We start from the raw sequence: 24,314 nt of genomic DNA on the forward strand, positions 1-24,314 counted from the left end.
TTTGGCCTATTTAATAAATGAATTGTTGTCACAAGACATAAACAAGTATATTTTCCTGAATAACTGAACAAATAAGGAAGCTCACATTAATAATAACTAAACTACCGGTCATTCCTTATAATTTAACATTTTATTATGTTTCTGAAATATTAATCATTATTTGGTTTATTTGTTTAAAATAATTACGGAATACTTCATAAATTTTCACTTTACACATTTTAAATTATTAAGTAATTTAGTATGTTTATTTGTTTAAAAGTATGTATCTTTAACTAAACTACTGTATAATCAGTCAGTTAAAGTAACAGTTATTAATAAAACACAGTCATTAGTGTTCTTAATAAATGACAAATTAACAAATCATGAATATTCACTGAATTACACACAATATACAATAATTAGTTGGTTGTTGACATTTTTTGAATTGACATTGATAATTCACGCTAACTGTTTGTATTATAATTGCCGTAAATTAAAGCACAGAATAATAATAAGTACTACGTACAGAAGTTTTATTTCGCGAAGGTATTTAAAAAAAAATGCTCAATGTCATTAACAATATGGTGTAATTTAGCCTGTCTCAAGAGTCAAGCACCATTTTGTTGACAAACGTCAGTGATCGGCACTGCGCCGAAGCTATAGGGCTGACTTCGGTAAAATGATGTGACATGAGGTGCCAAACTGCGGAAAATGGCGGAGGAAATAAATGATTTAGCATCAATTATCATGAATTATATTAACTACTTATTTACCTCTCAGTGTCTTGAGGCAACTTAAAAAAGTACATTCTGTGTTTTTATTATTATTTAGGCAGTTAAATACTGCACAGTATTTAGTACACCATTTTCTTTATTTTCTTCCATCATACACAAGAATACGCGTCCGTGAGTCAATGTTCGCTCGTATGTGAGGCCTTGTCGAATAGTATCCTGTAGGTGGGCTATCGTGCGTGTTTTGTTTTCGATGTAAACTCGCGGAGATGAACAGGCCTGATTAAAGGTAAAATGTACGTCAATAGTAATTAAAAGAAACTGTGCTATTCCATATAAATGAAGTCTGTTTTTTTTTCCGGGAAAATGCCACACTAGTCGTCTGGTGAAGGTGATCAAGAATTATGCGACTCGAACCCACTGAAACCTGTGGTGTTCCTACTATTCCTGTGTCATGCGTAAATGACAAAATGTCAAGCATTTGACTTCTGTTTTTGACACTAAATTGTCAATGTCCACACCTCAAATATTTAGCCTCAATACTTTCGACAGTGTCTGTGTTGGGTCTGAATACGGAACCCTAAAATCACGCACGATATGTGTTCCTACCATGAGTTTACGTTAGGTGAGCTCGCTAGCCAATGCGTCAAAAAATTCTATGAAGATTTTATTTCTTGAAAGTAGCCGCTAGGGGCGCTGCACAATATGTCATGTACATTTAAATGTAATTTTTTTACGCAGTCGCCAGCGAGCACACCTAACGTAAACTCATGGTAGGCTTACTTGTTTTCACTAGTTTGATAACTTGTCCAAATATACCCTTGATCGATGACTCGAATCGTTGACTCTGTCAATCTGTCATTAACTGTAAAGCTGAGTTGCACCACCTAACTTAAACGGTTACTTTAACAATAACCCGTGTTTTTTGTATGGTGTTTGACAGATTTTTGACGTTTGTCGGTTAAAGTAAGATGGTGCAACTTAACCAAGTATTTCTAAGTCACGTGGTCGTAATTAGTGTTTGATATTCACGACAAGCACTAAATGATCTTGCCAAGTAATTGTTGGCGCAGATGGATTTGTAAGTATGATCAGTTGCTAAGGTCTAGTGCCGTAATTGTGGTGGAATAATGTAGGAGGATGTTGGCAGAAACCGCTTTGTGGCACCATAATTTACCTTCTGATAATACAGTGTTAAAAGTTTCAAAGGGCATTGTGTTAATTGATAATTATAGAACACATTTTTGCTTAAACAGTAATGTAAACCTAGACTAGACTTTATTTGCTGATGGTAACCTATTATGCATTAGTATGAAAAAAGATGATTTTTGTAGAACTAAAACACACAAAAGGCGGATTAGTATTTATTAGAGAAATCATTACTATCAGCGCCGTTGTAGATAATGTCAATATTGTATATTCGATTTGATTGACACTTTAAAATTTCGATACAATCATATTTGACAGCGAGCAACCTTGCGGCCTAATTAATTGTGATAGTCAAGAGCTGTGACTGACTGAGACATGCGAAAGGAGAGTTGGGTTTCCAAACATCAAAATTAATTGATTTCCTGGTCCTTTTCATTCAATCATACGTACAGCCTCAGCTATCTATCTAATTAGCTCAGTGAAATCATTTTTAGGGTTCCGTTGCCAAATGGCAATAAACGGAACCCTTATAGATTCGTCATGTCTGTCTGTCTGTCTGTCCGTCCGTCCGTCCGTCCGTCCGTCCGTCTGACCGTCCGTATGTCACAGCCATTTTTTCTGAAACTATAAGAGCTATACTATTGAAACTTGGTGAGTAAATGTATTCTGTGAACCGCATTAAGATTTTGATGCAAAAAAAAAATTGGGGGCTCCCCATACTTAGAACTGAAACTCAAAAATTTTTATCTATGGATAGGTCTTCTTAAATGATATTGAAGTTTCCAAAATACTTTTTTCTAAACCGAATAGTTTGCGTGACAGACGCTTCCAAAGTGATTTGATATTATTTTAGAAGTTAGAGGCCCCCCCTCTAACTTCTAAAATAAGATAATGCAAAATTTGGAAGCGTCTGTCACGCAAACTATATATAACTTTGTAATGTATATATATATATATATATATATATATACACATTACAAAGTTATATATATAAGGTGTTATTTTTTGTACTGATCATACTTTACCAACGCATCTAATAAAATCATACAAATACAACCCAAGTGTTTTTAAAAAAAAATTCAGGCTTGTTTTTGTTTTTACTTTTCCTAACAAAAAAAAGATATTATTTTTACAACCATCCTGTCTTCACTCACTACCTCTCTCTCTTTCTTTACTCATTTCATTCATACGAGTACGAACAATGGCCGCGCGCATTCATTCAACGTTCACACACATAAAGGTTAGATTACACTAAACCTACGTTACCAAAAATTATCACTCGTGAGTATGTACGATGTTACGTCATGTTAATAGGTACTACGCGCTGGGAGAAACAAAATCTAGCTACATAAGTAGGTAAATAAGTGTATTTTCATTAGTGTAATAGCGGGGGACTTTTCCAACGAACCGAGGCGAATCATCCGCGTTAAACTAGAAATTTAAAAAAGGATAGAAATTGGAATTCAATATCTACGGTTTCGTAATGCCTACGCAATTTATTTAGAGACGTAATAAAAAATTGATAGGTACATACCTATTACTACTTCGCTTCGCTTCAGTGGAAATGCACCCTAATATTGAATATGAATAGGTGTTGTAAATAAAACTCACTGATCAATTTTCCTGGTTTTAATTCCTAAATTATGATTTGCCATCACACTTTAGATTCATTGATTTTACTTATTCACACATTTACCTATTTTGAATGTTGTTATTTAAAGTTCCTAGGTTATTATTACACTAATCACAATACATTTTGAACGTCAAGCCTTTGTTGAATGTTCACGTAAACACTGTCTTGCACTGTCTAATCTAGCCACGATCGAATTGAGGTAATGCTTTCGGGCTGCACACTTGCTTGCTGTTCACTAGACACCACGTCGGATGTTGTATTCACAATTCGCGCACTAACTTTTTTACGGAAAAGTCCCTTTCGCGTAAACAAGCACTCATCTGTCCAAATCACACTGTAGGTATGTACCTAGGTAGACTTCCGCAATAACCATCGATAGAACTAGGTCGCGGTCGTGGCCCTCTGGCAACAACTCCTTGATAAGGCATTCCGTATTTTTACACAAAAGCCGCCGTCTGCGGCGCTCGCATCTGGGTACCGCCAGCACTGTGCCGGTGATTGAAATTGAAATCCAGAACTTCGTCCTCGAAGCGCACGGAATCTCGTCAAGTCAGGATACGGCTGCGCTCCCTGAAGCGCTGCGCGGCTCCAAACAAGCAAGGTATGAAGGTTTTCGACTCGTCAATGTTTCTCGTCGGCCAGTTAGTGTGCCCGAAACATAATTTCACCTGCGTTTTGTTATTGATCAAGCGCGGCATTGTAATAAATCACACATACACTGCAATACGTTTGGGCGCATTGGACGGACTGGGACGATTATTTATGTTGTTGCGCTCCCGCATGCCGATCGGCGGCTCGGCGCGGGCTGTGGGCGCGGAGCGACTGGCAGCGATATCAATATGGCCGACTCACGCGGCGCGGCACGTGGCAGTGGTCGTTGCCCTCGGCCGGCTACTACGATAGTGCGTACAAACGAATACTCACCGCGCTCAAAGGATGATTTATTTTTTATTTTTTTCGAAACATTCTTTGTCGTTTTACTCGAAAACTAGCCTGAATTTTTTTTTAAAAGCACTTGGGTTGTATTTGTATGATTTTATTAGATGCGTTGGTAAAGTATGATCAGTACAAAAAATAACACCTTATATATACATTACAAAAGTTATATATATACAGGGTGTCCCGTAATGTAACGTCAAGCCGGAACTGGGTGTTGAGGCAAGTTATGCTGGTTATCAGAAAAATATAAAAAAAAATCTATATGGCTTATTTTCAAAATAATGGGCATTTAAAAAAAAACAAAAATTTCTACTCCAGGTGACGGTCTTTTTACTCGTGTTGCCACAAATCTTCACTTTTTCCAAATTTTTTTTTTGTTATGTAACCCTGAATAATGCTTCTCTAAATTGTTATCAAAATTACAAAACCAGCTGCTCCAACTTGGATGAAAAAAATACATTATTCCCAAAAAAATTTTCAAAATAAAAATTTTGCCTAGTTTAAACTGACTGTACTGAAAAAAAATTGTACTACGCGAGTGTGGCAAGTGACGTCATAATTTGGCGCATTTAGTAAGGATTCCAAAATGGTATAACACTTGGTAAATTCTTGTTGTAATTGTCGACAATTTTTGGTTTTTTGGAAATAATCCCGTTTTTAACTTTATCTACCTTGGTTAAAAATTATTATTCTAATGTGCCCAAAATTCAAGTTTCTGGCTTAAATGAGTTGGAGAAGCCATTTTAAAAGGTATGAGCGGGACGGAGAGGGCCATCTTACCAAGCAGGGATGTTATGGATATCCGTAACCGTAACCGAAACTATCGGATATCCGAAATAAAAAAATATCCATAACCGTAACCGAAACTGATTCAAAAGTTACGGATAGTTTCGGATAAAGGCGGAGTCTAAGGGTACAATTATTCCAAACTGCAAAACTCTATGAAATCTGCAGTAAACACGCCGCAGCAGCAATGCCGCGCTGCCGATTTCATAGAGTTTTGCAGTTTGCGGTCTGCGGCCCGTCTTGGAATTGTACCTTAAATCTTAATATTTGTTACCAACTTGTCTGGCATTCCCTGGCACCATCTAATATGCCAGCCTGTTTAACCTTTATCATACATAGGTGTCGTCTTAGTTAGTTGGTACATAAAGTAGCTATGTGGGTCACGCAGCATCTTGCTATTTGAATTATACCTACATTTTTGAAATTCTAATAATTCCGTAACCGAAATTATCCGAAACTTTCGGATAATCTGAAATGATTTCATATCCGTGACCGTAACCGAAACCGGTATAATATTATTCTAATATCCGTAACCGTATCCATAACCGAAACTTCATATCCTTATTATCCCTGTTACCAAGTACAAGTGCAGGCAGAGCAGGTAGTAAAGGCGCGCGCGCACGGGTGACTTTTGTCACAGTATGTCAACTACTAATTACTGTCATGGTGACAAAAGTTTCTGTGACTGACTGTACGGTAGTCAGTCACAGAAACTTGAATTTTGGGCACATTAGAATAATAATTTTTAACCAAGGTAGAAAAAGTTAAAAACGGGATTATTTCCAAAAAACCAAAAATTGTCGACAATTACAGCAAGAATTTACCAAGTGTTATACCATTTTGGAATCCTTACTAAATGCGCCAAATTATGACGTCACATGCCACACTTGCGTAGTACTTTTTTTTTTCAGTACAGTCAGTTTAAACTAGACAAAATTTTTATTTTGAAAATTTTTTTGGGAATATTGTATTTTTTTTATCCAAACTGGAGCAGCTGGTTTTGTAATTTTGATAACAATTTGGAGAAGCATTATTCAGGGTTACATAACAAAAAAAAAAATTGGAAAAAGTGAAGATTTGAGGCAACACGAGTAAAAAGACCGTCACCTGGAGTAGAAATTTTTGATTTTTTTTAAATGCCCATTATTTTGAAAATATGCCACATAGATTTTTTTTTATATTTTTCTGATAACCAGCATAACTTGCCTCAACACCCAGTTCCGGCTTGACGTTACATTACGGGACACCCTGTATATATATATATATGTATATATATATTTGTTTGATTGAAAATTAAAAATATACGTGTCCAATATTTCGTTTATACTAAAATTGACGGGCTAAAAAATTTTTTTTATGAAACTAACCTATTGGCAACCCTAAGCTGCATTGATTTATACAACTATCGCCGCATCGCGCTGCATCACTCAATACCGCATAATAGATTCACCAGACGATTGTTCGCTTGTTTCCTGTAATAGAATTTTCGCAATTTCCCTAAAGGCAAACGTAATTCCTAATGTTATTGGTAGTATTGATAACTTGGCATGCCTCAACTGGTCCGATTATATTGACGTGTATAAAGTAAATAACTTTAACCTCGTACATCCTGCTGCGATGCTGTTATAAAAATGAAACGGATATCATTAAATAAAGGCAACTAATTTTTTAATAAAAAAATAGGTTGAATAGAAATGGCTCAATATGTAGTTTATGGTTCTACTTACGCTGGTTAGTTGCCATGACAATATTTCTTAGGTTGTTTGAACTTCGGTCGCAGCGGGCGCGCTGCGCAGGCGCCGCTCTACAACGTTCCCATTGGCCCCCGAGCGACAGGGCTGCCAATCCACAAATAATGACTGCCCTGAGCCGCCATTATAATTTAATCGAACCCTCACAATTATCAACTGAACGGATGCAACGATTATGTGTTGATCTTCATTTAAAAAGCTCTAATTGAATGTAGTTGGTTATGAAACGTCAACTGAAGATCAGCTGCTGCATTTATTTGAAAATTGCAGCGCCCATGTTCTATTGTACAAACAAACGTACGCGTCAACAATAAAATAAATGTCGAAGAATCTAAATATTTAAACTAGAAGTGTTATTGATAAATTTCAAGATTAGATTGTAGGTGACGGTCTAAAAACGGAACATTCATCAATAGAAGCGAGAGCGAGTAGTTTATTCGCATTAAATCATACCAGTAATAAATCTCGCAAACCCGTTCTGCAGCTTATCAAAACAATACGCACACACTTCCAACGGTCCATCGAAATATGTCTTCTTTCCATCCCATCGCGATTTATTACTTAACCTATTTTGTAAACCACAAGGTCCTATTTACTCTGATAACCAAAACACACATCGTACCTTAGCGGACCGACACGATCATTTCAAAATTAAGCCTCAAGAGTATGATAAATTTTCATATAGCAGATGTTATTTATTGGAGTATAGACTTTAAGGTGTTCCCAATCGGTTTATTTTGGTATTAGACGATTTAAGACATGTGCCGTTATTGGGAGGAATCTATGGATTTATCGGGTCCTCATCTCGTATAATATTTTTGCAGCACAAAGGATACGAAAATAAAATTATAGGTGGTCATTATCGATGCTCAGATAATGTTTCACGAAGTGTTCCGCCGAATAAGTCAAATTGGGTGGCGGGAGATGCAATTTCGTCAGATACTAATTCGTCAATCATAATGACGACCGCAAGTATTCCAAAATAATGAGTACCGCACACTGCACGTACCCAAGAATCAGTTATGCCCGAACAGTCATTTTTTCGTCAAATCCTAATTCATGAAATTTCGTGATTTCTTAAAAATCGAAATCATGACTCATGCTCAAGAAGTCAAGACGAACAACTTTATAGCTTTTTTGTCAACCTCTACTCCTGCCCGCTTTTCTTTAGAACCTGTACCAGCAACAATGTTTGCCGTCTCACCTGAACAATGTACCTATTTACTCTAATCGATAACAGTCATAACACGGTGGTTTCGTTTCACGTTTCACACAATTAATTTTCAATAAATAATTTCGCGACCACAGCGCGCCCTGCGAAGGCGCGGCGATCGCGCGTTGGCATCGGACCACCGCCTTGCCTTTACTTGTTTGCAATAAAAATAAAAAACCCATTTTTAACCTGTGCTTGGCTAGACGGTGTCAGCTAATAACGTTTTAAACGAAATTATAAAGAATTTACTTTCAAGAATTTTAATCCGTTAACCATTAAGTTGTATGGCTGCAGGTAATTTTTAACTGAAACTTATTTAGTATATTGAAACTAGCTTTTGCCCGCGGCTTCACCGGCCTGAAATTTAGTTTGTCACATCACATATCGTCATAAATTACAGCCTACATGTTAATCTGGGTTATAAACAATAATTCCAGTATTAACTTAACTTTCAACAAAATCCGTTCAGTCTTTGTCTGTACTTTTTGTCTGAAAAAGTAACAAACATCCACACAAACTTTTGCATTTTATAATATTAGTAGGATAAGTCGGCAACAATTACTAAAATTGTCACGGTGGAAATTTTGATCAAGAACTCGCCAAATTTTAGTAGCATGAGCCGTTTGCCCTCTTACTTTGTCCAGTCCCTGCCGAGTGTAACAATGCATTCAATGCATGCAGGGTTAACCCTTACACGACCATGAGATATCTAACACCAAATATTAGTAACGTATTATTATTTTTATTTGTTTTGGGTCTAAAAAAAATTAAATATCACCAGAAAAACAAAGCAGAGTGCACAGATTTTCTGAAATTTCATGGGAAATAATATTTTTCCCTGTGGGCTATAAGGGTAAATGAAATAATAGTAAGGTTTGGCTCATAAGTATTTTATTTATTGCTTTTAAAACACAAAATATATAACTAAAAATGATAGAAGAATAATACACAAGGGTCTGTAATGACAGTACATAATTATTAGATAATTTTACATGTATTGTGTAATGATATGGTGGGGACTCTCAAGATTGTCCAGGAGCGATTCTTCTACGCAGGGTTCTTTGTGCAACTCTACGTACACTCTGTAAGCGTTGTTCTTAGCATTATCTATCTATAATATAAAAAAGAGACGCAACCGTCTCTGTGTTCTAGTAGAAAGACCATCTGCTTCATAGCCTGAGGTCCCGGGTCCTATTCTCAGTGGGGGTAGATTTATTTTCTTTTTGGTTTGGTTGGTGACAGGGCTTGTTCTTAGTCCACCTGGCTAGCTACCACCATCGTACCAAAACAAGTCTGACGCCATAATAAAAATGCTAACAGCCTATCATAATAAAGCTCATAAGGCTTTACTTTGGTCTATAAGGTCCACACAACCCAGTATATTATTGCACCACTGAATCACTTTCGTGCTTGTAACAGTTGTAACATATATTTGTTGAGTGGTTCCTGCTTGTCTCTTTACTGTAGCACTATCTAGGCATTTCTGTAAAAAAAATAGGCAAACATAATACAATTACAAGAAAACAGTAAATTACTAAAGAGTATTAGGTACATAATACTAACAATATCGTCGTCATACATCATACATAATACTAACAAAGTCGGCCGTTTGGTGTAGTGGTTCAGAACGGACTACTATGTAGAGAGGTCCCGGGTTCGATTGCCGGCCGGGCAGAAATTGAAATGATGAATTTTAATTTCTGTGACGGGTCTGGGTGTTACTATGTATGTATTTAAAAAAAAAAGTATATAATTAAGTAGTATATCCGTTAAGCTAGCACCCATAACACAAGCATATTAATTGCTTACTTTGGGGCTAGATGGCGCTGTGTGAGATTGTCCAAAAGATATTTATTATTTAATATAATAAATATGCCTGTTATGGACCATAGGGAAGAATATTTCCCTAAAGTAATAAATTTGACATTTTTGGGTATTTGTGCCCATTATCTGGAGTTCGCTTTATTATTACATAAAACTGTACTTACCGACTAATATAAAACACGTGAAGAAACACAGTAAATTTTAATATATTATTCAAAGTCTAAAAAACTTCAGAATAATATGAAGTTCGGCCGGCGAATGTTTTGGTTTTGGCGCAAGAAAAACTTGACGCTTCTTTTTTGTATCCACGTTCTGGAAGACATTAGCTACCCTGAATATACGTTATATTCTATTATGACATTCAGTAAAAAAAAATCGATTGGATGGTAATTGAATAATTAATGACGAGTTTTAAAGAACGGAAAAATGTTTCCCTTGAGCGTGAAAGGGTTAAAAGGAATTTAAAAACAGTGCCGTATAATTTAAAAACAGTACCGTATAATTACACGTGTAATCGTAAATAGCCAGCCGAGTGCATGTCGTATCGGTAACGAAGATCTGATCTGCAAAATATCCTGTCTATAGTAATAGTATAGACAGTATTATACCTATACTAATATTATAAAAACTCTGTACTATCTGTCTCGCCTCTCGCTTTCACGCTTAAAGCAATCAACCGATTTTGATGAATTTTAGTATAGAGATAGTTTGAGCCCTGGGAAAGACATAGGGTAGTTTTTATCCCGGTTTTTAAACAGATTTTCTGTGACGAGGCGCGGAATTGGTAAGTGGGTGCAAACAACGATAAAGAGAGATAAGATCTGTATTTTTGCTAGGATTTTTAGAACTATTTAATACGTTCAGTTATAAAGGGATAAAAAACGGACAGGGTTTCCTACAAAAAATAAGTATAAAAATTCTGCCCGCCGATCATTATCGAGAAATTTGTTAATCCTCCTAAAATTGGGGAGTAACTTCGGACGGGTCCGGGCGAACCCGGACGCCTGGCAACCCTAACCCGGTACATTCAGCGCTAGCCTTCGTCGCTCTTTAGGAATGCTGTATGCGTTGACTTTGATACGATTCAGATGCAATTTATCGAGAGGCGTGGCTGGCATAAAGATGCGCTAGCATCTACTTAGAAACGACCACTTGGCACTTGTCTGGCAATTTACTAGATTCGCGGTGATATTAAGTTACAGTGAGCTTAATCTGAACGCGTTAAAAAAATGTTCTCTTATTTTTAGGGTTCCGTAGTCCTGACAACGAACCCTTACTCGTATACTTTCGATATGTCTGTTGCTCCGAGGTTTTGCTTGGAAACTATTGGCACTAGAGAGCTGTAATTTTGTGGAGGTATGTATATTAATCACGCCGACAAAACGGTAAAATAAAATTTGAAAAGAAAAAAAATTTTTCTTTGCGTAGTTCCCCCTACAAGTGGGGATGATTTTTTTTCATCTACCCCATTGTGTGGGGTATCAATGGATAGGTCTTTTAAAAAGCCTTGGGGGTTTCTAAGACTATTTTTCTATTTAGGGATCTGTTTGCAAATTATTAAAGTGCCAATTTTTGTTCGAGTAGGGCGATGAAGATGAAGTAATTGCTTGCTTCTGAGGGCTGAGTGTGAGTTTTTTTCAAAAAATTACATTATATGTAAGACGGATTGTACAGCGCATAAAACTTGGAATATAGATCAATATTTTGACGCTAGATAACAGTGAGATCATTGTGGAGCTAAAAGATAGGTTTTATAACTATCTATGTTGATTAACGCCAACCACTAAACGCAAGTGCGGAAATACACGTTCGAAAACTTCGAATACAGTACATTTTCACGAGCGCGTTTTTTTGTTCTAATCAATCATCTGTTATCATCACAATAATTATCCTTTCGAACCCTGGTACTATCAAAAACTAAAATTTTCATACATTTTTTAAACGCGCTCACTAGTGAGCACTTTTGATGTTGGCTCACACTCAGCCTACATAAATATATTGTGGTAACGACGGACAACTACGGAACCCTACAGTGCGCAAGGCACGACACGCACTTGGCCAATTTTAAATCAATGTGTTAACAATAAATGGCTTGTAGAGGTTTACTAAAAATACAGTATAATATTTGAATGTGTCTGCATTAAAAAAATAAAGAATGGTTTGAGAGTAGCGCCCTCTACTGCCTCTACCCATTACATCGTACCTAGTCGAGTGAGAAAATTGCTGCACGCAGAGGTTATGAAGAGCGCAAGTGATAAACCGATAAATTGTCTGAGTCGTTGTTGATTTACATTTAAATTAAATGCTTTTTAAATATCCTCGTAGCCACGCGATTTAATAAAATCAATAATTTGCTAGACATGATTTAAAGTTAAACAAAGCAAATTGATATTTCTTTTCCAATGCTCATTGGAAACTGGAAAGTTATTGTTTTTTCTGTACTCATTGAAAAAGAGACGTTTGGAAATCACGAGAGAAACTAATTTCATGCATTTTTCTGATGGAAATCCCCGTCGATACTTATATCGATCTAATATTTCATACCAACTTACTGCCTTAGTAAAAAAGAAAATATTTTTGATTCCTGAATTTTATTATTGGGGACATTTCAGTGTTACTACAAAACTTGCAATATTCGTGCAATTTTAAACCTTATTGATTTCCAGTCTTAAAAAGTAAAATGATAAAAATAACACAGGCTCTTAAAACCTAATTAAATTATATCCTAATGCACTTTTTTGCTTCGGACGAGTGCAAACGCCAAACTGTTAAAGATGGCGTCTAATTGAAACTCATTATGTTATTTATAACCACCGCATATGGTTCGGGGAGCGGTCGACTTGCAGTAATTTACTGGTAAATTATTTTAAAGGTCACTCACAACACAATATAGTCAGCGAAATTGTCAAAGGTGGATTAAATTAACGGCTTGTTTACAAAAAAGTCCAAAGTTCAAAAACACTTACTGAAAATAATAAGGTTTTTCAACAGCCGTAAGAAAAAAGAATAAAATTAGGCATTTGTTTTTTTTCCAGCTTGCATTTTCATTTAATCTAACAGGCCAGTGTCATATCCAAATAAACCTCTAGATACCGCTAGCAGCCAATAAGTTAATAATACGTTCAGGAACTTGCAAGGGTTAAAGATCATACAGTCTTGTTTTTTAAAACAAAGGTCTGTAGTGTAATGTTATTCGCTATAAAAATATTGACTATGTGCAAACAATGCTGGTTTGGTGGAACAAATAACTATGTATCTTCATTTATTTCAATTGCTATTTTTAAGTGAGTTTGAACGTCACCTTTTTGTAACAACAAGAAAATATTTAACAGTCCATGATATTTAATTAAATGGTTACGTACGAGTAAAAAATATACCAAGTTTATACGATTATCACGCATAATTTATGGGTGTGGGCATCTACGGAAATATGTGATATCATATTATGACAGAAAAAACATAACAGTCTTGATGTGTAATTCAAAATTCATAATTAAGTATCATGTTTTTTTTTTTAATTTAACCTCGATAGTGGTAACTTGTAATTACTTATTATTGCAGGTTATAGGCACTTATAGGTAGTGTTGTTTTAATTAAGATTGAAAGTCGCTAAATATTATTAAAGTGAGTCAGTTTCATTTATTAAATCAAAAATGTCACGTAATATAGAACTCACGCCGACCGTTATGACTTACTATGCACATCATAGGACAATAACAGAGTAATAAATACATCAAAACTGTGGTAAATGGAGTCAAAAACACGCTGCGGTAAGAGCTCTTTCTTTATGTGATAATATAACTGATAAGGAAATTGCCACATTAAATCCACATTAGACCGGCGGGGGAGAAAATCTGCGAAGTTTTTTTTTCTTTAGAATGCGAGTGTAGGGAGAAAATAATTAAGTGTTCAATGAATTCAAATATTAAATAAATAAATATTAAGTTCAAATAACTACTTAACTAAACTATAACTAAATAAAAAAAGGATAAAAATTAAAATATAATATGTACATACAAGTTTGATAAATAAAAAATTACATCTAAGTTCAAATATTATGTTTCTTTAATAATATAGGTGAGCTTTTGCCTAGCTTCGCCTGTGTGATTTGCCACAACCTACCTTGAACTTTCATATTATTTCATCCAAATTTTCCTCGTAACAAAACGTTCTGTGTCGCAAAACATGGTGTGAATACATCTTAAGGTCACATTCTGTTTATTTAAACAATACCCGATTAGTTACCTAAATCAGGTCTCCGTCAGGAGTGACGGAGACCTGATTTAGGTAACTAATCGGAGGTGGAGACCTCGCTATGGCCACGGCCGGCCGAGATAATGGAAAAGTTTTGATTTTATTTCTTTTAATAAAACTTGAAAATATAGTTAAAACTAATAATAATTGTGGAACAATCATGAAAATCATCAGCATCATCAACAGCCCCTTACAGTCCACTGCTGGACTATGAGCCTCCTCCTCCACTAAGGTGGAGGGTTTTGCCATAATCCCCACACTTGGAAGGCGGGTTGGAGATCTCAGTTTATAAGATTGATGTTTTTGAGTTTCATGAAAATATCTCTACAAATACAAAAGTTACAGGGCCCTATAGTTGCGCAAAACCTTCGAGTCACGTGATATCGCCAGCGGTATGACGTCGCTCGAAGGGAAGCGTCTGTACTATCACTATATTAAAAATATTTTTGATAAAATTTGTGTATTTGCGTAAAATAAGACACATTAATTGCGTTTAATAATCATTAACTATTGCGTTTAATCGCGGTTGGGGGAGGGGACATGCGCATAACCGCGCATTCCACGGACCGGCAAACTTAGCGCGAACGGGTAGTAGTAATTATGCTTCTTAAAATTAGGTTTTTATTTATTTTATTTTGCTTATTATTATACAACTTGAGCTGTGAGGTGGATAATTTTGAACACCAAAAAAATTGCGCTCTTGTGAGCGTAGCAGTAATGTTCGATTTCGAATGCACCAGGTGCGTTGATAATTTTTCATTAATATTATTACCGTTAAAATGTCGGCATCTGATCCTGGTCAAAGGAGTGAAGTTGATGTTTCTACTTTTATTATTCTGTGCATAAACGCCCGTATTTTTACCTTCGAAACCCTCATTATAATTGTAAAATTAATACCTAATTTGTCGAACACCGCTCGCGGGTGAATAATTCAAATTATTACCGTCTTGGCAGTTCGTAAATTCTTAGGTTCCCTCCACCGACAATTTATAAGTAATTAAATGCAAAACAATCTGAAATATTCTGACGAAAGCAGAGATAACAATACGTTTATCGTTAGTAGTGTAAGTATGCCTGGTAAAACCAAACCTGTTTCGAGGTACGGTCCGCAAAACAAATTGAGCTCACATCGAATTTTGTCGTAAATATTACTGGTTACATCACTAGACTATTACGAGTATGTACCGACTGCAAAAATATCTAGGATTATTCGCGCATTGCTCATCCTTGATTTTCAGTGTTGTAAACTCTCCAAATAAATAGCAAATGGTTTCAAATTATCGAATAATAATAAGTATAATATGTCTTTTTTTACATAGTTAAAATGCTGCAAATGTCTCCGTATTTCATATGTACATTTTGTTTAAATTAATAAATCTTGAATACCTATGCAAATGCATGACCTGTTACAGTTATTCACGTTAACTAACAAGGTATTGTGTCTTGAAACTAAGCAGTAGCGGTAAACGTCTTTAATGCCTTATTGAATAAATTATATTAATTATGTATTAAACAGATTGTTCGGAATTCATTAATGCAAGAATAAAATTAAATAAGATACCTGAGAAATAATAATAAATGTTAATTGTAAATATCGATTTCACTGTTGTTTTTTGTGTTATGTTAAAATTAGAATTACAATTAACTGGGTCGTTCACCTGTGGCGCGGAATAATCAGTTTGTGTAAACTTTTTGCATGCTATCTATTAAAATACTGTTAATTACATTATTGTTTTTGTATCATGCTCTTGCTATTGTATCACGGGGTAGCTTTTTGTGAGTGTACAAAAACTTACTTGTATTATTTTTAGTGATATTGATACATGGTTTGATTAATAAATATATTTTTTATTAATTTCGTTTGTTTTGCTGACGCTACCTGCCCGCGCGCTTCTACGGGCTCCTTCTAAGATGATGTTATTTAAGATGAGATCAATTTTATTGAGATTTATACTGTGAACATGTTTTATATCGATTTTGTTCTTTGTCTATAAATTATCGAGTCGGGAATTCGGCAGTTGATTAATGATGGCATTTTTATGATACATATTCGGGTAATATTCTCATATTACTGGTTTTTGCATAGCAATGGTCTTAATGATTCATTTTGAATACCTATCTATTACATCCTTCGAGCAAAAATACCTCGTATGTAGAAACTCAACTTGTTTTTTTAGTAAACATAATGGAAATATTCTTAATGATTTCTTATTCTTATGTCCAGCTCTGAACTGATTTGAGACTGATGATGACATGCCTTAACAGAATCTTTGTTACGGTACTGACAAAACACTACAAAAAGATCAAATTGCAAATTATTACAGCATTCATGTTTAACAAGTAAATGCAAAAGAAAATCAGCTGTTCTGTTACTGACTAATCATATTAGCTTATCAGTAAATCTGTTTGTTAGTAATCGACTAGATTACCGCTTATCTAGACACTGTACGCTGTCATTACTACAGCTGATTATTAAGTTAATTTTATACTACACCTGAGTACAGTTGAGACTTGAGAGAACTTGGCTCCGGACTTTGTACTTTATAGTAATAAGACTAGTATTACCTATGTCTATGTACCACTTAACAATATTAACATACTTAGAACGGTAAATTATGTGTCTGGCGCTAGCGGCTTTAGTAACTTACTTACTTATTGGTAAATGGGTAATATACGGTAGGTAAACCTTCACCACATTTTTTTAAATTTACCAATTTGTATTGCACAAATTACTAATAGTGCCGTTAGCCTCTCGTGTTACGCTAAATAAGCTTAAAATAACAATTAATCATAATAATATTGATTTAAACATATTATCATTTCAAAGGGCGTGAAATTGTACATTTTGTAACCTTGTGCTAGAGTCTATTTCGAGGTAGAGGCATTGCGCATACGACTTTGTAATGCAACAATATGCATGGTACACTCCTATAGATGATATAGGTAGGTACCACTGAACTGTGTCTAAACTTGCTTCAGTCTCATAATGCTGATTGTAAAAGTGTAAAATACAAAATAAAAAATGTTATTAAATTCGTAATATCAGTACTTAATATGATACACATAAACAGGTGTAATACCTACATTTTTACAGAAAACTTCTGTAGCAACAACACAAACCGTTAAGCTTCAATAACTAAAAAGTAACTCCTCAGTTCTGCTCTACCAAAACGGCTCGCAACGCCATGGATTAAAGCTCACATTTATTTCTTGTTGAAACTTACTTGTTGTCGGCTGTACAGCGTTTAGCCTAGTTGAACTACAATTTCAAAGTATTAATTTCCTAATAATAAATTCATGCTTCGCTCACGTGCCTCAGCTTAGGGGCCGCTTGCACTGAGTCTAGCCAGCAGTTAGGGCAAACTGGAGGGTTGCCGTGCTCTGGTGGGTATGACTTATAATTTATATAAGAAAAAATGAGAATATCGTAAGGGGCGTCGCCTAATGAGACCACCGCGGAGAACCCGGTGGGGTTTAGGGTCACCATACATTCGGGTCCGTAAAACATGAATAAATATTGACGGTATTTACGATCGTGATTTATTCACAACGTGATTCAAGTTAGAAATTGGTCGGAGGTTGGGGTTACCACAGCATCGTACTCGTTTGTCTTTAAAGTTTTGAAACTAAGGTTTTGATCGTCATTTGTTTTAATCCTTGTTCTCAAAAGCTTTAAACAAAAGAAGGAGAAGAGGGAATTTATGTCATTACCCAGGACTTTAGTTGGCATTGACGTGACCTCAGATAGTCACGCATTGGAAAGCAACCCGGGAAATCCCAGTAGGTGTATCAACAAACAGACTGTAGCTAGCGACGATTGAATGCTAGGGTTTTACCCATTTCCCTACTTTATTTTCTATGCCAATGCGTTGTTTTTTTAGAAAGTTAGAAATTAAAATAATCCGCGGTCATCATTAACATTTTCAAACTCATACAATATCGGAAAGAAAATTGTATGTTTGAAATCTTCCGACTTGTTACAATATTACTTAGAAATATAATGGAAAAACATACAAATCGTAAACACGAAAAATCTAAACCATAAATCCCTACAATACAACATTTAGGGCCAGTTTCACCGACTCTACCATCTACATGAAATATTGGTAACGGTAGCTAATAACTTCCCAATAGTGTCTGATTCTATCAAATAAAACAGGCCCTTTAATTTCAGTATTTTTTTTTATATTTTCGTGATACGTACCAAGTGCCAAGTGCCAACCCTAGGATAATGCGCGTGAAACCGTTCATCACTGGTTGCGCCCGCGCCTTGAAATTTAAATCTGAGCTTTTACCTTAAGGTTGCTGTCTCCAGGGTGTCACGCGCCGGTCCAGCGTTTGTATGCTAATTAATCATTTATGTACCTACTTTTAATTTAATCATTAATGCAGTTTATGCGTTGTTAATCAATTTATGTTGTCCGTCACACCTACCTGTCTAGTAAAAGTATTGGGAATCTCCGTATAAAGATCGATGACGAAGACGATGACTCACTCAAACTTGTTGTTACGAATATTACATTACATCCCTCAAGGTACGTAATGTATGGAATTGAGTAGGTACTACGATTTTATAAACTCCTGATTGTAATTTACAATATTTGTTCTACCAATAATTTTTTAATCAAACATGTTATGCAACTAAGTAATAATAACATTTTAGAACATAAAATAATGAAACAAGTAGAGTCCAACTTAAACACTATAACACAAATCATAAAGCCGAATAACTCTAGACTCTACGCAACGCTACGAAAGCTAAAAAAGTTTAGCCAAAAGCTTCCTACAAAAATATTCCTCACGAAAATTCGACTCGCACTTGACCTTATCAGTAGTCGCACGCAGCCAACTTTGTAGCGGTGCGGCTGAAACAGCCAGTCGCGCCGTCTCGCTCAGACATCCTTAAATGCTTAAAAAGCTCCATAGATGGCAGTAAAATCGTTGCAACGGTTTCAAGCGGCCACTACTGTCGCCATCTAGCGTCGAATAACCGAACTTTTATGGCACGTTTATTGAAGAGGGCTCTTCGGCAGCTCGTAAACGATTTTATGGCCACTAACGAACTCTGCTCTCGTAGTCGGCTACCCGACCGAGTACGGTGGGCGATGCAACATTCGGATGCTCTCTGAAGCCGCTACGTATTCAATTCGACCGGGGTTCATGGGCTTTTATGTGCGATTCAAGGTGCGATTGGATGGCGTGCTCGAGCGTTTATTTCGCTTTATTGTTGGGTTTGTTTATGCGATTGCTGTTAAACCAAGTACGGTGTTTGTACATGCTTTTGTTATGATTATGATGTTGTTACGAATAATGAAATGCCGTGGGAATTTCTCATTAAATCGATTTTTTCTTTCGCAGCTTTTCTGATCGGATACGCGTGCGCTTGTTACTCTTATTATCATTGTTATAATCTGAATTTATCTGTATACCTTTTCAAATTTTGTAGGCGGCAACAAAGTTAGAATTAGGTACGAAACCCAATAACCATTTATCAGTGATTTATATTCGAGTTTTCCCCAAAACGTAGCCGTGAAAAAGGCAAATCATAAATAAGATCCGATTCAAATTTGTAGAAGATGCTATCGGTATGATTTGTAGGCTCGCACCCGAAGCGCGCTAGTGATGTGCTAATTGCTGCGTCACGTATCGATAAACTGAATAAATGGGCCCGGCTATTATTGCAAACTTTATTGCTCGATATGACTGTTACATATGCGAGAGATAACATTGTATATGATATAACTTTGACTTAAGATATTGATTGGTTTTCTTGTTTGAATGTTATTGGAATGTTATGTAATTTACTGATAGCACCAATATGCGGAAATAATTACGGTGAACAGAAATTTCATGCATTAATAGGCAAGTTAATACTGAAAGCTAAGATGGTAAATTAAATGGATGGAGTTATTATTATACTTACCTGCTTAATTATAGCTTACAGTTTTCTTCAAACTGTGGCTTATAAGATAGCAAATGGAGTTTTAAACTGGACTTAAGTGCTAAATCTGAGAAAATTTTACCAATAAATTCCGCAGTCGGTTCCAGCGCTGCGCTGTCACGTGTTCCCCGCATCAGCATCTTCGGAGCGAACTGTGGGTGAATTATCGCTGCGAGCCATTTCTTTTTGTTCACCTCTTATTTCTTGTTGCGTTAGCATGTCTCGTATGTAGGCGAGAGTTACGATCTGCCACCTCGAGCCTGGGGACGTCACATCACTAATTATTATTTTTATTTTTCGCTGCCCTCATCGTTTTATTGTTTGTTCGACAAACATGTCTTATCTGTACATATTACTATACTATCTGTATCTTATACCTTAACTGTAGTAAACTAAAGTACTATTTTGTTCTTTAAGTGGGTAAATGACTCATATAAATCAATGTTTATCCATCAATAAAACATTATTATTTATTAATCACCTGGTAATAAACACCAATGTTAACAATAAAGTAGGCACAATCCCTGTAGGGGCTTACATTTCAATAGAAAGCCATTAAAATCTAAATTACTCAATAAAATTGCGATTAAACATCTTAACGATTTACAAAAAGTCAATTACCCATTTAACTTTTCATCCGCAGAAACGTTATTGAGTTTAATATACATAATATTATGTTAACTCAATTTCATAGTAATTTTGTAGTTAGGTAAAGCCTGTTATGCATTTAAATTACGCGCGTAACGTGCGCCTATGGGGTTATATTCGATCCAACTTGTGCAAAATTAACTCTAGGCTAATGAATATCAGGCTACATGCCTACATGTTAATTTGAAGAATTTTTTAGCTTTAGTAATCATGCTGAAATTACGAGCTGCTGTTCAATTTATCTCAAGTGAACAATATAATTAATAAATAGAGTCATTAATATTCTTGATTACTTAGAAGGCTTTGCACGCATATTTTTTCTAGTACAATACGCTTGCTTGAGTTGAATGATTTTTTTCGACAGTGATATCAATTTAGATACATGAATGAAATTATGGTGATCACATAGTCCTACTAGACCCAGAAACCGTCGAAAATGGTCTGGCACCATGGACGCCACATCGCAGTCCGAAACACGGCGCCATAAATTATGATTAATTCAAATTCGATGCTTGCCCACGCTAAAGCAATACCAAAATGATTTAGACACTCAATGGCACGCGTAGCGACTGACGAAACAAAACACGCTCTATCACGACGAGCCCAAAAATGTGGCGATATTTGCTTTGTACCTGTTTAATGTATTCTGAGCCGTGAACCACATAATACGAGTTAGGAGACCAATGATGTAAATGCCACCCTGAAGGCAACAAATCTCAACCGCGATGGCCGACAAACATTTTTTGTGCCTCGGACAATGCGTTATCTGTCCTAATGTGATTTAACAGGTAATTTTAAAAATATATTACGATTAAACACAACCAGATTTATGCTCGCCCACAATGTAAATAGGCAAGAACAGAATGAGGAACTACATTTATTTTCATTTGCCTCCATTTATATCGCGGCTCCACGTGGAGATTACGTGATTTAACAAAGGGAACGGTATAAATCAAGGAGTCCTGTCTTAGTAGGCTTTTGTGGGCATTTTTGATGTGCCTTTAAAAGCTTTTTTCTGTATTTAAATGAGAGTTCATTGTGTAATTCATTAGGGCGGGGGTAGGTCGCGAGCGAAGTGCGGCGCGCGGTCGATATCGAGAGATAACGCAATATTTATTGCCGACCAATGACGTGTCTAACAAGGACACGATACTTTTAACGGCCAACGAATTAGTCGATACAAATAAGAACATGACTATGCGTGGCGGTTGAAGGCGGTGGCCATGGTAGCATAATTAATTCTGTTTAAACCTAATTTAGTTAATGCACACGTAAAAAACAGGCGACTGATTAAAGTATTCTTTAAAAACCAAATTTTAAATAGAGTTCAATGCACTGTTTATCCGGCTACTAGAAATTTTTAAATTTAAGCCATTACACATTTTAGTACAATCGGTAGTCCAAACTGTAATTCTTATTAGAACTCCAAGCACGTGATAGAGGTGCTTATTTGTTATCCACGGATACATTATTCATAGCAAGTTATATTCCGATCAAAGTGTTAAATAATTTTAATCAATTCCAACACCACATAAAGTTATTTGGAAAGGAATTTGATTTGTTGTTTATCTTTCTTGAGGTTCTTTCCATATGAATGGCTATGAAATCAATTGCTTACTGCATTTTAAGTAGTTCATATTGATATTTAATTGTTTGTTATACAGACTAATAATAACGATCAATAGCTCCGTGTGTATGTTTGAGAATTTCTCAATTCTGAAATTTTATCTTAAAACAAACCACATTGCATCGAAGATGTGTGGGTGGTCCCATAAACTTGTGCTCGCATTGTCTATTCTAGAATCGAACTTGCGATTTGCATTGGGAACCAAGTCGGCATACATTATTATGGAGCGGTCTGTGGGTAAGTAATTAGCACTTACGAGTACGTCGATATCGATATTCGCGTCAGGTACTTCATTAGTCGTCGATTCTTAACTTGCTAATTTGGTTTTAACATTCCTTTTCTAGTAAAACAGAGAATCCGTTTTCGTTTGGCATTGCTCAGCGGCCAATGTATTTTTGTTGTATATTTTTAATATGGGAATCCCAAGTTTTATGGTGCAATCGAAAACGTACTGACCTGACCGAACGCCAGCCGAGTAATACGTCACGACTAGACAGCTGCCCCCACCCCTCGGCCTCTGAGAGCACCAGCTTAACGCGAGACAAAGACAGATGCACAATAAATCCCTCAAGAGGGAAAGGGATGGAGATGGCCCGTGAAACATGGCGCATAACGCCCCTTGATTTATGGGAGTGTGCCAAAGTTCGAACTTTATGTGTGCGTCATGTTCATATGTTGTTGTAGCCGTAAAATGGGCAAACAAAACATTTTTAAAGTTACTGATAAATATTTCTGTTTGCAATTGATCGGATTTATCAAATTTAAAAAAATCAAAAATTTAAATACCGATCCCTTAAATTTTAAGATGTGGACAGCACTATTAATACGGCATCACCTTAAAACTGGTTTTAAATGAATGACCAGGGGTCGATGGCGAAATTTTTGCAAAAATGCTTGTCTCCTATAATTAAGTGGCCAAAACTCAACGCATATTAACTTACATAACATAAGCCGTTGGTCGGATCAAATAAATATTTTATCAATTCTAAAAATAGCTATGCTAAATTTAGATTGTCTTGACCTGAATCATTATAAATAGGCAGGCTCAAATGACGTCTATATTATACATCCATTTAAGCTGCCATAGCCATTATTTCAATAGAGCTCTGAATTAAGTGCTTAGAGTACCTACTATGCAATAGAATGCTAGTCATTGCATAACAACGATTTTCTTAGCGTTGATAGGTATCTAGATTGTATTTAAATGAGCTATAAACTGACGGTTCTAAGTTTTGTGAATGGGCCAGTCGCGTGCTGTCCGCGGCATTCATTTGCGTATCATTATTTAAATGTGATAATTAACTACTATTATGTTATTAGAAGCGTTGTATTAGATTTGAATGGCATATTACTGTCGTGTGAAGCCATTGTTGATTGGTGGCCATTTATTTCAGCTGCGACTGCTATTGTTTCATTTATTACTACAGTTTTACACTCCAAATTATGTTTTAAATTGTTTCTTTTTTGCTTTTTTGTTTAGTTATTAATGTTGAGTTATTTGTTGCAGGTACATATTTAGGTATTATTTTTAATACAATTTTATTTTGGTAAGTCTACGCAGCATTCCAATTACGGTAGCGCCGTAAAAAGTAATAATTTACTCGGCTCCGTTGTATTTTATGGGGGAATCTCCTTCATTAAAGGGTTATTAGACACCGTGAGCAAACTGAGCAATTTGCTAAGCAAAATGTATAGCGTAGGTGGCCACAATACGGCGAGGGTAGTGCCGTAAACATGGCCCGCTTCCTCGCCGTGCGGTCTTAACTCAGCTAGTATTATTTATTAGCTACCTCACTGGCAACACTACCGCGCCCTGGCGGTTCGTCCGTCACCAGCCTG

General features: G+C 35.9%; 1 protein-coding gene and 1 long non-coding RNA gene across 2 annotated transcripts in view; one reads left to right on the forward strand and one right to left on the reverse strand.

The window, feature by feature from the left end:
• The window catches only part of LOC135076929 (homeotic protein ultrabithorax), a 183,421-nt gene that overhangs the window by 26,780 nt on the left and 132,327 nt on the right, over positions 1–24,314 (forward strand). The gene's annotated exons all lie outside the window — the stretch shown is intronic.
• Positions 1–24,314, reverse strand: part of LOC135076932 (uncharacterized) — a 39,181-nt gene that overhangs the window by 384 nt on the left and 14,483 nt on the right. The window contains exon 2 of the long non-coding RNA XR_010258351.1: positions 20,283–20,460. This is a non-coding gene — a long non-coding RNA (uncharacterized LOC135076932). The remainder of the gene's footprint in view (positions 1–20,282; positions 20,461–24,314) is intronic.

This window comes from Ostrinia nubilalis, chromosome 12 (genome assembly GCF_963855985.1).
Source record: "Ostrinia nubilalis chromosome 12, ilOstNubi1.1, whole genome shotgun sequence".
Taxonomy (NCBI): Eukaryota; Metazoa; Arthropoda; class Insecta; order Lepidoptera; family Crambidae; genus Ostrinia; species Ostrinia nubilalis.